The sequence below is a fragment of the Apis dorsata genome, unplaced genomic scaffold (genome assembly GCF_000469605.1).
Source record: "Apis dorsata unplaced genomic scaffold, Apis dorsata 1.3 scaffold_295, whole genome shotgun sequence".
Taxonomy (NCBI): Eukaryota; Metazoa; Arthropoda; class Insecta; order Hymenoptera; family Apidae; genus Apis; species Apis dorsata.
This window is the reverse complement of record NW_006263570.1, coordinates 1,484,513-1,498,781: the sequence shown is the minus strand read 5'-3', so window position 1 is coordinate 1,498,781 and position 14,269 is coordinate 1,484,513. Positions and strand designations below refer to the sequence as shown.

The 14,269-nt window shown below is 25.4% G+C and overlaps 1 long non-coding RNA gene across 1 annotated transcript in view; it reads left to right on the top strand.

The window, feature by feature from the left end:
- Positions 1-1,891: 1,891 nt before the first annotated feature.
- LOC102671894 overlaps positions 1,892-14,269 on the top strand; it is a 40,779-nt gene continuing 28,401 nt past the window's right edge. The window contains exon 1 of the long non-coding RNA XR_004150742.1: positions 1,892-2,029. This is a non-coding gene — a long non-coding RNA (uncharacterized LOC102671894). The remainder of the gene's footprint in view (positions 2,030-14,269) is intronic.

Genomic DNA, 14,269 nt, shown 5'->3' with positions numbered 1-14,269 from the left:
TGCTGCCGTGCTGCGGTATATACTGGCGCACCGTCCTTGTCATTCTATCGATTCCCTCCCTTCCTCTTTCCTCTCTCATCCAACCTCTTCTCATCCTACTCGTCATGTGCCCCCTCTTTCGCTTTTCTCTCTGCGTCTCACTGGGCAGCCAACTTGCCTGTCTGCTTGCCTGGCTTGCCTGACTGCCTTGCTCGTTTACTTACTTGCTTGCATGCTAGTCTGCCTGCTAGGTTGCTAGCCTGCTTGCTTGGCCCGCTTGCTTCGTTCAACCTCTATGTCGGTAACCTTGGTGGAGAATAACCCGCCGTTCAATTCAAGGAATTATGACGGCCCCTCGATTTTCTCTTTTTCTATTTGCTAGCCCCTCTTTTTCGTTCTTTGTCACTAGTTTCCTTTTCTATCTTTCTTTCTCTTTTGCTTCTGATGAGAAGAGAATAAAGTACTTCTTTACTTTAGTCGTTGGTGCTCATCTATGCTGATATTTACGCGCCTATGAGCCTCGTGTAGCCAGCGCCGCCATTACGAAAACTTCATGATGTATATCTTTGATATAGAACCAAACTAAAGATTATCATATATAATATGAAAAAATATTTTTAAAAATTATTTAAATATTTTCAATTTATAGAATGAGTAATACATTCAATAATAATTTAATATGGCAAAAGATATAATTTTAAAATTGAAGTGAAGTAACAAAAATATTCAAGAATTAAGAAAACAGCGCCATCATTTGACGATGGTGCGCATGAGTAAACAGATGCTTTGAGGTTAGGTTCTTGCAAAATAAAGTTCGATATTTTCAATTGAATAATTAAAAAACTTGTCATCTTCGTAAAAACTTCATTTTTTTCTTTAATCAGTATAAGCATATAATTTTTCGATAATGATGAATGATAAACAACCGGTTTGTAGATTAGATAAAAAAGCTATAGCAGAAATTAATGAGTATTAACGAACTGATGACGAATGCACTATTCGATAGTTAATAATAAATATTATGTATTATACCGTTATAATACATGTTACTACAGAAAATTAAAGATTAAATCAATTATGTATTTTGTATTAATTTATATTTTATTATATTAATGTTATATGAAATCATTGTAAACGATAATAGTTAATATAAAAAAATGTATATCAATAGTGCATACAAAAGAAATATACATAAGTGTAAGTGTATTTATTATATATAACAATTATTTATGAATATTATCATTTATATTATTTATCAATTATTATCAATGTTTCTATTATATTATTATGTATTTAATAATGCATTTAATAATACATTATAATATTTTCATTAATATATAAATTTAATTTCGAAATAAAATTTTTTACAAGATTATTAAACAATGTTCTTTCATAATGAATTTAAATTTATTAAGATATTCTATAATTATTTTGTTTAGAATCATTAGATCTCTCTTCTTTATCAAATTATATTTATGTTTATTACGTGATTTCTATTACAGTATCACTCTGCATCTCTAATGTAATTAGAGTTGATATTCATTGCAAGCAAATTTATATATAATATATCATGAAACGCATGTGTAAAAAATAATTTTTTATGAATTAATCAATAAAAAAATATAACAATATAATTTTTTTAAATTTTAAAACACGTTTGTCATATTTAAATGAACTTTTAACTTTTAACATGATAAAATTTGAGTTTAATTAAGTAGAATGAAAATTTAGTTTTATTAATTTAATATTTGAGCTATAACAAGAAAATAATGACATAATTTCATGATAATTATATCGATATGTATGAATTATGTTTATAAATGCAAAGATCGCGATAGAGATGTATGATCATATATATTCCGTAGAATAGATGTAACAATTATTGTTTCGCATTAATTTTTGGTAGCTTTATAGATGGCTGCATTGGCGTAACCAGTCAATGATCGATCGGCTGGAAATCTCTGCAACGATACCAGGCAAAATTAACTCTTGAGATACTCTTCGTGTGTCTCACGGGCCCTTCAGTCACTTGAAATTATCGACGAGCGCGGTGAGTAATTGCACTTTCAATTGGTAAATTATTAAACCTATTGCATCCCGTTTGTTACGACTATGTTTTTATTCTGTTATTGAAATACTATAGGTTTCAATTTTTTTTCATTTTTTTTTAATATCGCTATATTGATCGGATTAATCAATGAAACAACAACAATAACGCGTTTAAATTTAATTTTTTTTTTCAAATATTTGAAAATGTTCTTTTCATGTTTCTAATTAATCCCGAAATTGATTCTATCCGATTTTTTATCTTTTTTACGAATATCGAAAGATTTTTAATCAAATATATAACGAGAAGTGATATTAAATGATTTCAAATTATTCTATTATATTTTACAATCAACATCTAAAGTTGTTTTATTGTTGCTATAATATTGAGGTTACCTGAAACGCGATTATTCCAAGTATTTTAGTGCGCTTGTTATTCTGTTTGGTGAACGTGCATAGAAATAGTGAATGATACAACTTTTTTTCATACGTTCTTGACCTTTCAAAAAATGATCGACCCCTTCTTTCCTCCCCACTAGCGTTCCTGTCAGTTCAACCCTGTTAGTTCGTAGGGTAGAGGATGTAGGATATCGTTCGCGCGACATCAGTGTCAGTCACTTGTTGAATGTCGGCCAGCATGTACGGATGAGCATCCGGTGTGCGTCCTTGCAATGTTTTTCGTTGCAGCCGCGCACATTTCTCGTCTCCGTTTGTCTGAGGTGTTATACATCGCCTGGTAAACTTGGGTCTCAATATAAATATCGATGCACATTTTTAGAAACGAGCAGAATTATGAAATAATTTTATTAAAAAAATTATTGATATCCACACAACTTGTTTTCGTAAAAATTCTACATTATTTAGATAACAATATATATATAAACAATATATATATATTAATATATTCGTAGAATACATTTAGACAGTTCATTCCAGAAATTAAAATGAATATAAAATTAATATAAAAGTTGATACACAAAAATATCAGTTGAGACTTATTTATTAAGTTATAAGTAATTTAAGTTTGCGTTAAATAGAAATGAGATAGAAGGTAAAATGAGATCACTCTATCTTGATTACATTCTATATCTTTACAGATATTATGCGTTTCATCTAATTTAAATTGTTTGTAATTTAATAAATAAGTTTAATAAATAAATTTCAATTAATCCTTTTGTATATAATTTTTTATATTTATTTTTATTTCTAAAATCGAACTAAAGGCATAATATAATTTATAATATTATATTATTTCTTCTAAAATTAATTAATGATATAATTAAAAATGTTATTTGTTTATATGGATAAATGTAGTAAAAGAAAATAAAAATTAATAATATTTTTTGAGATTTTGAATTCATAAGAAAGTCATATATATCTTATTTCATAAAGAATTAAAATTTCGTCATATGCTTTTTATATTTCAAATTTTATAAATACAATATTATAATATGAAAAAAGTATTAAAATATATTTTATTTTAATTAGATTATTTTAATTAGAAATGATTATATTATTATATATAACATATGAATTTAAATAAAATAAATTTTTTTCTATTTTTATAAGATTGACTTTTGTTTTATTATTGAACATTTTAGAAAAGCAAAATGCAAATAAGAAAAGCAAATAACAAATTTTTCAAATTTATGCATATATTGAAATATTCAAAATATTTATGTTGTGATTATTAATAATTATGTTATAAAAATTTATTTATAAATTAAAAGTAATAATGAAGCTATTCAAATTTATTATGTCAAATATAAATTGTCTTTTAAATACTCAAATTAAATTATAAAACATTCAAACGCAAAATGAACATAAATGAATATCGTGTGCTGACTTAGTATATATCTATCATAAAGGGTTAAATATAATTGCATTCATTAAGTTACGTTGTAATATTTAAAATATATGAGTTAATAATTTTTTGAATTATTTTCATGAGTGGATTAATATTTATTGATTATTAAACAATACTAATCATAATATAATATATATATTTTGAATGATGACTTAGTAGTATCATTATTAATTGATTTCGAGAACGGATTCACTGTAAATATATCCCGGCAGATATAATTCGGTCTTCCGAAATTGAATCAAGACCGCGTTCTATTTTTGCTTAAACGTTGTGACGCATCGGGCAACGAACAAATTTTCATCTTCGTTTCTAGTATGGAATATCGAGAATTATACAAATTTGGAATATTTTGTACTGTTTGTTTTATGGCGTTACGTCGATGAATATGAGAATTTTACGACTCGAAAAATTAAGCAGAAATATACGAATAATTTTATGATTACATTAATTATTTGTCTACCTATTTGAGGCGAGTTAAATCTTAACTCTGGTGTTTGCGCTATTCAGATAGAGCTTCCGAAGACGCAGAATTTCTATCGTGTTGAAAATGTAATTTATATAAGAGAAATTTCGACAGACGTATGTAGCTGAATTCGATATTCACTTAATTAACCCAAAAGCTTGTATCTTCTTCGAGCACTATATCGCGATGTTAATTACTAATTGTACCTCTTTCCATGTGTATTTCTCTATCAAGTTGAACATGCTGAATATAAGAATTTATTATTTCATCAAAGAAATTTATCTTTTAAGGAGTTAATTCTATGCTTTTTCTGTTTGTATTAAAGATGAAACTTTTTCAACAAATTTTTTGTAAAAGTTATACAATTTTTTAATCTAGGAGTATATCAAATTCAGACTTTTTTTAAATTGTAATTTTTTTATTATTGTTGTCATTTCCAAAACATTAGATTATTTGATTTAATTAATGAAATAATATTTATATTAAAGCATTTTGTTGAATATGTACATATTCATGATTTAAAGCGATGATTAATTTAAATAATTATACCTTTTATCTTCTAGTAAATCACGAATCTTGTTTTTCTATATAGAGTAAGAAATTTCTATTTTTATAAATTTTTATAGATTTTTTAAATTTTTATAAATTTTCCTTTTAAAAATTACAAATTTTTAAAAGAAAAAATTTTTAATAGTTTATTTTTTGATAAATAATGATTAATACAAAAAATTAACAGAAAAAAGTTTGTATTCTCTTATTTAAACCTAAATAATAGTATTATTTCATATTAACTGTATAATTGATTACTATGCAACATATATATATATATATATATATATATATAGAAAAAAAAAAAAAATATATATATTTTTTTTTTTTTTCTATATATATATATATATAGAAAAAAAAAAAAAATATATATATTTTTTTTTTTTTTCTATATATATATATATATAGAAAAAAAAAAAAAATATATATATTTTTTTTTTTTTTCTATATATATATATATATAGAAAAAAAAAAAAAATATATATATTTTTTTTTTTTTTCTATATATATATATATATAGAAAAAAAAAAAAAATATATATATTTTTTTTTTTTTTCTATATATATATATATATAGAAAAAAAAAAAAAATATATATATTTTTTTTTTTTTTCTATATATATATATATATAGAAAAAAAAAAAAAATATATATATTTTTTTTTTTTTTCTATATATATATATATATATATATATATATAGAAAGAAAAATAAAATAAATATATTTTTAATAATTGATTAATTATTATTCAACAAAATAAAAAATCATGTACCTTGAATCTATACTATTACAATGAAAAATCAAAGTTCAGTTCCAGAGAAGAGGTTGTCTCCTTTTAAAGGGTCATGAGGTCACATTAAAGTCGAGCTCGTGTTACGCAGTCTCTTCTCATCCTGTCTACGCACATATACCTTGAAAAAGGCGGACGAGTTGGAATAAGGTCGAGTTCTGCAAACAAGTGCAACCCTCGACAATAATAGAATCCTTTAAAACCGCAGTTAAACCACCTTGCACCTACAAAACGAGGGACAAAGACTTTCGTAACTAGCTAAAAAGCCAACTCTTTTTCTTTTAAGTACAATGCTTTGCGTATGATTCTCGATTCATCAATAGAGCCACTCGATTCAAGAGTTTAATCATCTCACATATTGCGTTAATCTTGTGCTCGATAATGGTATGGATGTATATTAAAGAGCTAATGTCACGATTATTTTAATTAAGTAGCTGATTCATTGTGTCATAATTATTTTTAACAAATGAAACGCTTGATGAATGTGTATTTGAATATATTGTATGTTTCAAAGATTTCAGCTTTGGTTTAATATGATATGTCTGTATGTATATAATAGATATAGTAGATATATTGATAGAATGACAAAGATATGTTCAAAATATAAGGAAATATTTAAGAAAAATAGTGCAAATCTTACTAAAACCATTTTTTATTATTATTTTTAAAATGGTTAACAAATTTTCTTGTTACATTACAATCATTATATTATTTTTATTGATTATCAATCAATATGAGACAAAAATTGATTTTGATATGTGATCTTATTAAAATTATAAAAAATATATACTATATTCTTCTCTCAAATTAAAATTTTATTTTATTATATATTTTTTATAGTCATTCTTTAATTACATACACTCTTTTTTCTCTACAATCAATTCATAAAATCGATTTCGTAATCAAATTAGTCTAAAATCGGCCAAAATTGTGTACTTGATTTATCTAAAATGCAGAATCGAGTTTATTTCGAAATATCGATACTCATTGGCAGTTGGAGTTTAAGTTCAGAATCGAGTTCAAACAGGTCTGAACCCTCGGTCCCATGGCCCATTATCTCGAAAGGGCCTTGGAAATTCCTTTAGCCTGTGGAATTGATGGGTAGAAACTTTGTGTCTTTGTATCCGATGTGGTCGTGCTTGAACCTAAGATTCAAAAGATGTACGTGTATATATTGAGCTATATTTAAGCCCTTCTTTTCTTTTTCTTCATCTTGGAATCATGAATAAAAAGAATGGATTGGAGTTATGAAAGAAGAATATATAGAAGTAAACATTAATATTTTTTAATTTTTGATTAATTTTTTTTATTTTTTACAATAAATATTTGATTTTTAATTGATTTTATTATTTTTTATAATACAACAGATAAATTTTTTGATTGAATTTTTTTTGTCATAATTACAAAAATTATAGATTTGTATATATTAGATTATTAATCAATTGATTAATCTTCGAATAAATCACAATCAAATCATTATTTCTTTGAATGATTATAGAAATTATACAACGCAGATTGTATAATTATTTGAAACTTTGTCTTTTTTAAATCTTTATGAACATAAAATTTTGATGTAATCTTTGAATAATAAAAATTTTGTTATAATTTAAAGTCATGTATAATGAATTCAAATTTTGAAGTATATTGAATTATTTTTTTTAAATCGTTACAATCATGTATCTATATTCTTTTTCAAAAATAAAAATTTTATTTAAGAAAAAAAAATTTATTTAAGAAAAAATAAAATTATTTCATCATAATTAAAATCTAATAATTTGAAATATTAATTTTAACAATGTCCAAAATATTATTATGTGTAATTAAAGATTTTGATAATAATTATTTTACAATTTATTAATTATATTTTATTAATATTAAAATTTATTATTAAATCAACATTTCATTCTTTGATTATATGTAACAATATTTTCTAAAATTTCTAATTTTAAAAAAATATTATTTTTAAATCAGTATAAAATTATTATTATTGCATTATTACTAAAAAACTCATTTTTTAAAATAAAAATATTATTTTAATAGTATTTATAGTTTCATATATAAATAATACGCAAGCGTGTTATATGATATATAGGTATTATGTAATAATTATTTTATTTCATCGATTCGCGCATATGATTGATGCAAATTAATATGTTTATACTGTATTAAATGATACTCTATCATATTATCGAAAACTTACAACAGTTAACGATGATACAAAGAGGTTTGCTTATCACTGTGCAAACGTTTGCACGCGAAGTGAGAACTAGGACGTGGCTCGTAGTAAAAAAATCACGCGTGTCACCGTATTACGTAGTGACTACCTGTTCTTTACGTAATATGTTACCGTAGTAGTTATGTTCCAAGAATCTAAAAGAAACTGCTAGACACGTTTCTTTTCAAGAAATGAAGGAATAACGCGCTTATGAATTTAAGAAAAGAGTTTTATTTAAAAAAAATGTTTTTTCATTATTTTTTTAAAAAAATTTTATTTGAAATTTATTCATATTATTAAAATTCAAGTTTTTCTCTTCTAATTAATAAAGCTTGATCTTAAATAATTTATTTTAAATAATTTTGATTTTTACATCATATTTATATTATAAAATATTATATTTTTTTATATTATATTATATTATAAATTTTATTTATTATTTTATTTTGTTATTAATTAAATCTTTTCTAGACTTGCGCTTGTCGCAATTTTTTATTTAATTTATTTAAATTTTTTTAATAAAATTTAAATCAAAAAATAAACTAAAAAATAGACTATCACAAAATTTTGTATTTATTATTTTTTTGTAACTCTTATAGAGTGACATTTTTACATATAAAAAAAAATGAAATAAAATTATATAAAATGAAAATTATTATATTTAGTATAATAACATGCACATTGAAGAATGTAAAAATAAGATTTACATAATACTATGTCTATTATTTTTTTTATTAAAATAAATAGATACTAAAAGATATATTTATTCCAATAAAAAACTTTAAAAATTTTCTTATTATTTTATCTGTAATATCTTCTTTGTAATGTAATATTTTATTTAATGTAATAACTGTAAAATTTATTTCTTCTTCGTTTTCTTCTCGTTAATGTTTTATTCTTTTCAATGCGATCATACGCATTAGGGTCAGTAGGGTGCACCACTTTGTGTCACCATCTTGATTCATTACGCAGGAATCTCCGATTCGTGACTGGAGGTCGTTAGCACGAAAACCTGTCCGCACTTTTGATGAATTATTATTTTTTTTCCATTAATGCTCATTCCGACATTTAACGTAATGAATATGAAATATGTCCGACTCGATTCGAAATATACATGTCTATTGAAATAATCTATTAAGTATTATATGGAATATTTCTGCTTAAAAAATTTCGATAATCATCATATTGAATTAGGAAAAAAAAAAAATAATAATAAAGCAAATAATCAATTACAAGATATTAAGAAGTATTGAGTACAAATTAGTAATATTGAACATTAAATTTTTTTCTTTTATCTTTTGAATGAGATATTAATAAATTTATTAAATTTTAAAAATTAATATCAATATTTCGAAAATTGATACGTTTGGTCAAAAATAATTTCAATAATAACTTAACTTAAAATATATAATATAACTTAATAAAGTTAACAACTTAATAATTTAAAATATAAAAAATAACTTAATAACTTAATAACTTAAAAAAGAAATTCATGAGATCTATAATTTGTCAAAAATATAATTTATCAAAGAAATGTTATGTAGAACATTAACTTTTTTTTTTTTATTTCAAAATTCGTGTTCGTCTGCATCTTAAGTCAAACAATTTTATGAGTAAATTTATTATCGTAAATTTTTATTAATCTGATTATAATATTCGGATCAAGCATTCTCCGAATGTAACTCATGCATGCGTAAATCCGAAATTTACTTTTAATCCGTGAGATAAATAAAATAAATAAAAGAGAAAGAAAAAAGAGAGGGGAAAAAAAAAAGAAAAAGAGAAAAAAATTAGAGAAAAGAAAGAATCGCGGTTCTTCGTCATGCTTAACCGCGGTAATTTTTCAGGAACACTTTCTGGGTCAGAGAATTTTCTTTCCGGCTTTATTCACGACGCGGTAATTGCATCGTAGTCAAAAAGTCAATTTAATTAAGGAACAACGAGCTGGTTGATGTAAGGCGACGAGACCGCGATATCGCTTTGGAAAAAAAAAAAAAAGAAACTTTAAATTTTCATAGAGGCCGTTTTAATTCCTCAATTTTCTGCCAATAATATCGTCAACCCTCTTTTCCCTCGCGTTATTCTACCCTGTGGAACTTTTCTCATCGCGATAACGAAAGATAACGATATTCCTCCTTCGAATTAATTTCAAAAGACTGTAAAGACGCTGAAACTAACCTGGAAACTAGCTTGAGATTAAAATAAAGGAAAACGGACGAAAGAAAGGGGAATATAATTTTTGCAAGAAGCCCTGTTCTATCCCTTGAGGAGGATGGTACTGACGAGGTAGTCAGTTCTGCGAAAAGTTTTCTCGATCACGACCCCTACGTCGGTAAAGCAGCAGTGGTGAACAGGCAGAAAGTTATAAGGGCGGAGAGGTTCCCCTTTTCGGGGAGGTCGGTTTTAGGGCGGCTGTTGGGAATCCGGAGGAGCTTCTCTTTTGAAGGGGGAGTTTTTTGTCGCGTCTGTATTCTCGCGCGGCGCCGAGGGGGCGCTTTTTAAGCATGGTTGACAACGTGGTAGGACTACGAGCACGAGGATCTCAATATTCGCCTTTAATCTGCTGATACTAAATAATTTTTCTTTATTGCGAAGATAACTTTTTCGCAATAAAGCGAAATTCTTTTTCCATGACTTTTAAGCGATTAATATTATAAATGTAGATTTGATCATTACGATTATTGTTTGTATATATTTCTTTATTTTAGTTATTTTGATTATTTTTTCGATTCATTTCTTTTTAATTATATATCTATCGATCATTGAAAAGGAGATTAAGAGATTTATTATAAAAATGATTAATTTACGGATTATTTCTTTATCTATTCTAATATTAGATATTAATTGCAGGATGTAAAAAAAGAAATAAAGAATAAAAATATTTAATAAATTAAATTAAATCTTTATTTAACGGTTAAACGAAATGTTCATGAAATGTAAAGTGTATTTTTCCATGTTTCGAACAAAATTTTTTAAATGTAATTTTATACGCTTTACAGTTTTAATCATATTAACAATTTGCAGGTATTAGTTTCATTAATTCTTTATACTTCTATATGTTTGTATAATATATTTAATAAAAATAAACTGTGATGATTATATTAATGAAGATTATTTATTTTAATTATTTATTTTTATTTATTTTATTGATTAATATTGATTTTCTTTTGTTAAAAATATATATAAAATAAAGAAAATTAAAAAACATGTATATGTATAAAATTAAACTAACTGCTAGTGGAATTCTAGCTATCTAAAATTAAATTTCAGGGATTCAAGCGTTAAATGTTAAGGAATTATGGAAATACGGATAGAATTAAGTATTTACTTATTTACCTTTCTCTTTGGAAGACTATAACTTCCCATGTGTGTAATGTACTTTTGTCGTTGAACCTGACACGTATTTGAAATGTCTTTCTTGTTCGTTTATTTGACGCAAATGTTGTAAATGAAATATTAAGATTCATATTTATGATAGCAATTTGTACTGAATTGGTACTCAATAATTTGTGCTATATTCGTGTCATTTTTCTCTAATATATATATATATATATATATATATTTCTTTTACGTAAAATGTAATAAAGCCAGTATCATTATTATCCGTTATTGCCTGTCTTTAGTGTATTTAATGTGTTTAATATGTTTATGAAGTATTTCTTATTAAGTGTTACAAAATCTTAAATTTTAAATAAGAATTTTTCATTACATTAGGTTGAAATATACGTGTCTTATATATTTCTCAGTCGCAAAAATAAATATTGAAGTCAAAAGTTCAAAAGTTTCAAGAAGTCAAAATATTATCAAATTAAAAAAAAATATTTACATTATTTTATACATATTTTAAGATATTCTTCTTCCCGCTATTTTAATTATCACCACTGTAACTCTATTAATAACAATTATAACAATATCCTCCTCTATTGCTCTAACGTTCTCCTATTATATAATCCATTCGTTTAGATTTTCAGATTTTATTCTAAAAAATAAATTTTCAATTAGATTTGAATAATTACTCTTAATAATAGCCGTGCGAAAACTCATCAACTTGATAAAAAGCTTGCAATTCCTTTTTTTATAAACTTTTTTTATAAATTTTTTATAACCTTTTTTTATAAATTGGAACAAATATTTCCTACACATATGATAACGGAAGTGTAAGGATAAAATTCGTTATTAACTGTAACAGAGATCGAGCCTTGTAACTCTTGTAAATTCTCTGGGGCCAGCGTTCACGTTGGACTAATTTTGTCTGGTGTGGCGCAACGACGCCGTATTAGAATAAACCTGTTTTCCCGAAATTGCGCCGCATCACGTACGAGAGCGCATCGCATGCCGCGTGTAATCTATGCATCGGCGCATCTTCTCCGGGGCAATAACTAGGCAACCTCGTCAGTAGAAGGGCCCTGCATTTAGGGATCCACGGCATTGTTATCCACGAGGAAACGGCTCCTTGTAATTTTCGCCACTGTCGAGGTTTATCCTGTATCTTTCTTGAAATTCTCGCGATCGTTTATCTCATTATCGGGGGAGGAATCTTGGCCCACATTGAGCAATCTGCCGTTTTACACGCGTATCCCTCGCTAATATTCCCTTAGGAAGAATCTGTTAATGAGTCGTAATTTGTGGATCATCGTGAAATAGATTTTTTTTTTCTTTAGGTAGAATATTATTTGAACATGTAACTTGTTAGGCAAAGGCTGTTGAATGTTATTCGAATCGTTTTCAAGTAAAATTTTTTTCTTGGTACTTTGATATGAGATTACAGGGGTTACTATTTATGCGTGTTAATAATATTGTGATAATATTGTGATAATGTTGTAAGGAAGCAGGAAATATGTATTTTAGAAGATAGGAAATGGTACGAGTACCGCATAAGTAGTAGAAATGTGCGATATTATAAGCATTTATGGAAGATATTACATAAAGAATATTTACATTAGCTTCAAAAATCTTTGTAAGCTTTATAATAAGGCTCCTTTTTATTAAAATAAAATAAAGTTTTACAAGATTTCATCGCAAAATTAATGCATTTTATGCTAAAAAGTCTGAAAGAGCTTATTTATTTGGTTATATTTTAAAAAATAAATATATTATTATAGAATATATTTTTATATGATATTTTTATAGATTTTAATTTAATTTTATTAAATTTTATTAATTTAATTAAATTAGTGAAAAAGATATAAAACTTACATACTGATTTATATTATTGTAAGGGAAGATAAATGTTCCCTTATTTATTAAAAAATTTCCTTATCTGTCACATTTTTTTATCAATTTTATCATTTTTTCGAATAAAAAAAGATTTTATTGTAGATTAATAACAATTTTTTTATATGGATTTATTAATAGCAATGAAATGTTTAGTTCTAGGTTTCGATCTTCTTTCGATAAAGAAAAAAATTTCTTATATTTCAGAAAAAGCTTTAGTATAAAATTGAAACGAAAAATTAAGCTCTATTTTATAAGCAGGATAATTTAATAATTTTAATAATATAATCACAATTATAGATTTTATAAATACTTTATTTTTGCTTTTGCTTATTTTATTTATACAATATGAAATATTTTGCAATATATTCGTATAAGGAAAAACAAATTGAAAAAATACAATTATTTAAAATTTCTAAAAGTACGTCGCTTAATATACGATGGAAAAATGAACGAAAGTTATTATTCTTTATTAAGGAAACATGCATATTGAAAAATATTAAATTTCTTTGATCTCACGATTTGTACTTACACATAAATGAAAAATTATTATTTAGAATTTAACATGATATAAAATTATATATAACTATAAAAAAAAATATACAATAATATCCTGTGATCTCCTCAGAGATGCAAATATAATCCATATTTTTTTTTTTGTTTTTATACGATTACTACTTACAAAGCATTTCTTTTGACGTTACTTTCATTTTCTCTTTTCAACAAAACCATCCATCATCAACGGGGTTAATACACGTAAGACTTAAGCATTAGACAACGCGCCACCCCTTTTTATTTTTCCAAGAAATCGATACGGGCGCCCGACGTGCCCACGAAAAAAAGGATTCGTGACGCGGAAGCGTTTTGTCGCCGTGTTCCACGGAGACCGGTCAACGGCTTAAATATACGAAAATCGATACAAATGCGATCAGTGATTCGAAACGTATACACGTGGCCACACCGGGGGATTCGTGTAATAGTTCGACTTTCACCAGTAGGATTCATCGCGGCGACTTTCGATTCTTCTTTCGCCGACAGAAGGGAGGGATGATTCCGAAGTTGCATAATTAATTTTTCTATAAATCTCTCGCCAAGGAATATCGCGAAATTTCCTCCTCGGGTAATATCAGCCAAGCTTAGCGAGGAG